This window comes from Cnephaeus nilssonii (assembly GCF_951640355.1).
Source record: "Cnephaeus nilssonii genome assembly, chromosome: X".
In the NCBI taxonomy this organism is placed as follows: Eukaryota; Metazoa; Chordata; class Mammalia; order Chiroptera; family Vespertilionidae; genus Cnephaeus; species Cnephaeus nilssonii.
In genome coordinates, this window is record NC_137071.1 from 59440147 (window position 1) to 59444616 (window position 4470).

The window sequence follows — 4470 nt, forward strand, 5'->3', positions numbered from 1 at the left end:
GAGAGATGAGAAGCCGCTCGCACCCTCTCCCTGGCTGTGATGAAGACCCTCCCCTGAAACAACAGTGCTGGTGGGATGCAGAGAAACTGGCGTCTGCATCGCTGGTGGGAAGTTAAAGTGGGGCAGCCACTGTGCAAACAGCCTGGTGATTCCTTAAAAAGTGAAACATAGCCCAGCTGGTGCGCACAGTGGTTATCATCCTCCCCCCCACCCCCCCCAGGTCACGGTTTGATGCCCAGTAAGGGCACATGCCTGGGGTGCAGGCTCGATCCCCAGTGGGGGCATGAAGGAGGCAGCTGATCAATGATGTTTCTATCTCTTACTATTGATGTTTCTATCTCTCTCTCCCCCTCCCTCTCTGAAATCAAGAAAAAAAAATCCTATCTAATAAATCCTTCCCCTGGTCATCTCCTGCTCCTGAGGGCTCCCGGACTGTAAGAGGGGGCAGGCCAGGCTGACGCCCCTTCCAGTGCATGAATTTTCATGCACTGGGCCTCTAGTTATTAGCATATTACACTTTGATTGGTTGAATGGCCCACTGGACAACTGGACACTTAGTATATTAGGATTTTATTATATAGGATATTTTTCTGAATGCAGACCTTGTTAAGAAGAACACATTATTCTAGTACATTTCAAAATGGCTACCTTTACCCTTTTTCTGATAGAAAAAGGAGGAGTTTCTTCTTAAACATTCACTGTGGGGGCCTGTTCAAGTTATAAGTGGTAAATATCACAAAATTGTAGATACATACCCCCTTGTGACTGGGTTCCTCTGGAGATAGTAACTCATATATGTCAAAGCCGAGCCTCCAGCAATTAATTAAATATAGGTTTTCTTAACCCAGCATAGTTTTCCAAGGAGTTTCTCCTCATGTGTTTCTCCTCTGTTAAGTTATAATTCTTAGTATTATCTTTGTTTCTGTTCAATTATGGAGACAATGGTTTGCCTTGTGACCTCATTTCTCTTCTGAATCTAAAAAGTTGTTGATTTTTCAATTTGTTCTGCTCTCTGCTTATTATTAGTACAGACTGGTGATTTATAATCTCTTTATACCACCAGTTCTGTTCTCTCTTTCCATTTTATTACATTTGGTAGAATAAAAAAATGTATGCACATTTTATGCAATCATAATAAATTTAAATACAATTTTATATTTAGGTATAGAGTTTATTTGAATAAAGATTAGCAACTATATCAGTAAATTTAAAGTTCTAATAATTACTGTGTTTTAAATTTCCTTATGGTGTCTTTCCTTACCCTCACTTTACTCAGAGTTTTCTACCAGAGTCTAACCTCCCATTAAGCTAGAAAAAAAACCACATACAATTGGTATGAAAAAGGAAGCCACTTTCTTCATGGTATTCTCTCACTTTATTCATTACATTTTTATTATTTTCTTTATTCATTATTTCTATAAATATTTGAAGTGTCATATACATCAATAGTCCAACAGTCTTAGATGATACTATGATGAAGGAAAGAAAGACATTTGCTGGCTCCTTCCTATACAACCTCTTTCTTTCACTCAGGCCTGTGGTGCCAGGTGGATGGGCAAGTGCCGTGGTCTTTGTACTGCCTAGAAGTTCTGGAGCCACCTACTACATCAGAAGTGGCATGATAAACAGTACCAGAAGGCCCATTTGGGCAGGGCCCTGAAGGCCAACCCTTTTGGTGGTGCTTCCCATTCAAAGGGAATTGTGCTGGGAAAAGTAGGGGTTGAAGACAACAGCCAAATTCTGCTATCAGGAAGTGTGTCAGGGTCCAGCTGATCAAGAATGGCAAAAAATAAAATCACAGCCTTTGTACCCAATGATGGTTGTTTGAATTTTACTGAGGAATATGACGAAGTTCTGATTGCTGGATTTGGTCACAAAGATCATGCTGTTGTTGCCAATCCTGGAGTTTGCTGTAAGGTTGTCAAAGTAGCAAATGTGTCTCTTTTGGCCTTATACAAAAGCAAGAAGGAAAGACCAAGATCATAAATTTTGATGGTGAAATCACAATAGTAATAAATTTTAATATGCCTAACAAAAAAAGACATTTGCTGTCCTTAGGGGCTTCACAGGCTGTTCTATAACTACAGGGAATATAAACATAAGAAAGATTATCTATGCTCTTAAATTGCTTACACATTAGTTGGGATGAAATTGTGAGTAGAGCTATAAGATGGGGATGGAAGGGAGATAAATGAAAAATATCTAAAATAAAAATCAGGATCTGACAATTGCATTAAAATAGGTACAAAGGTGTGGGAACGATTGAATAAAGAATCACATCTAATTAGAAGGATCAGAAGAGGTTTCTTTAAACAGGTGGTGAGATAGAATGGTAGAATTTTAAAATGTGGAGTCCAGGGTGGATACAGAAGGCATTTCAGAAAGATGGACTAAAATAATCATGGATGAATCAAAAGCATGAGCCAGTAAACATCCCAGAATGCCTATGGAGTGATAATTTGTAGATCATCTAGCAGATCAGACAAATAAAAGCTAAGAAACGTAATTTGAAACAAAATGATGAAAGTCTTTGATGCAAAGTTGAGCAGTTTCAAGTTTAATGTGATAGCTGAGGAGGAGCAATAGATATCTTTAAGTAGGAAAATAAAATATATAAAGCTTTATTTAAAGAAGAAATTTCTGATAGAACAGTAGGGAAATTTGGACTTGAAAAAGCTAGAGAGATGAAAATGAGGGAAGAAGGTCTTATAAAAGCTCAATATTGAGTTAATGAAGCCTGAACTTAAGCAGTGGCAGAGGAAATAGAAAAAAAAATGGATAAAAGTTATCCCATGGAAACTAAAATTAATATAATTCAGCAACTGGTTGGTCATAGAGAATAGGAGAGAGGGAAGAATCAAAAATTATATAGAGATTTCAAGCCTGGATAGGACTGTTGGAATAAATTAAATGTCAGGAAAATAAATTGTCTTGAGCAATAAAATGAGTTCAATTCTAAAACCTTTAAATTTGTAGTGTCAGTGAGATGGAAATATCAGTGAAGCAGTCAGGTTTACAGGTCTCCTGTTGTAAAGGGATATTAGGAATGAAGATATGGATTTAAGGGTCATTTACATAGAAGTGATAGTTAAATCTATGATGTAGATGAATTTACTGAGGAATTGATTTTAAAGAAAAAAAATTACCAGAAGGCCATGAACAGAATCTTAAGGAATATACTAAAATAACTGGAACTGGCATAAAGGCAAAAGTGATTAAGAGAAAAATATAAGTAGCTATAAAACTCATGGGATGGACCTGCAAAGTAAATTGTATGAGAAGAATTTGGGGAAATAATTCAGACATAACTAGACATGTCTAGCAAACTGGTGGGCTCTTTTAACTTAAGTCTTTTGGCAAGGTTTAAAAATGCTGTGATTGACCTGGTACCAAACCTTAGTTAATTTAGGAAAGGACAATCTAGAACTTTGACTTTGTGTGGTAGGGGCATAATTCAATATACACATAATGTATTATTGAAATATACACTTGAAACATATATAATCTTATTAACCAACTAGAGGCCCGATGCACAAAATTTGTGCAAGGGGCTTGGCCCTCACAGCCAAGGCAGCTTGCTTCAGTGCTCACAGTCATGGGGGATGCCTCAGCCCTTATAGCCTGGGCTTCATCCAGAAAGTCATCCAGAAGAACGTCCAGAAGGACAACTGGAAGGTCGTTCGGCTGTCCAGTCTAATTAGCATATTATACTTTTATTATTATAGATGTCAACCCAATAAATTTAATTACAAAAAATAGAATCTCTAGAGCCAGAGTATGTGAGTTTGAATCCCTGACCTGCCACTCACTAGCTGTGTGGTTTGATGCAAGTATCTTAAGCTCTCAGTGCCTCAGTACCTTCAAAAGCATAATTGAGGAAATAGTACCACCCCATATGTTTGTTGTAGTCTTTAAGCAGTTAAAATATAGCAAGTATATAGAACAGTTTTTGAGACTATTATTTATTATGTTTAGTCTACTGGCTCATCTCCAGTTGGATTGTCTGAGACCTATGGAGAGATGTGTCACTAAATATTCTTGAATATATGGAAGCATAAGAACATTTTTTAGGATTCATTTGGAAATTGTAAAATAAAGAAAAGGGTATTACTCTCCATCACACTGTCACCCAAACCCTTTCAGCTTTGGCATCAGGAAGAGATAACTATGTAAAAAGTAGATCAAAGAAAAAGAATACAGTATCCTGAAAAGCAGCAACAAATCAGTAGCAATATTCTGACCTACTATATCAGAGTAATGCTTGCTATACTAAGCAGAGCAGCAGCCATTAAAATTAGAGTACTTATCAGAAAGAATATATACACACCTATGATCATAGTAGCACAATTTACAATAGCTACGATTTGGAAACACCTAAGTGTCCATCAGCAGATGAGTGGATTAAAAAACTGTGGTACATCTACACAGTGGAATACTATGCTTCTATAAAAAAGAAGGAACTCTTACCAT

The 4470-nt window shown here is 37.1% G+C and overlaps 1 pseudogene across 1 annotated transcript; it reads left to right on the forward strand.

The window, feature by feature from the left end:
• Window positions 1-1551: 1551 nt before the first annotated feature.
• LOC307095548 (small ribosomal subunit protein uS12-like) lies at window positions 1552-1986 on the forward strand (annotated as a pseudogene). The gene has a single exon. The product of its transcript is annotated as a small ribosomal subunit protein uS12-like (transcript).
• Window positions 1987-4470: the final 2484 nt, after the last annotated feature.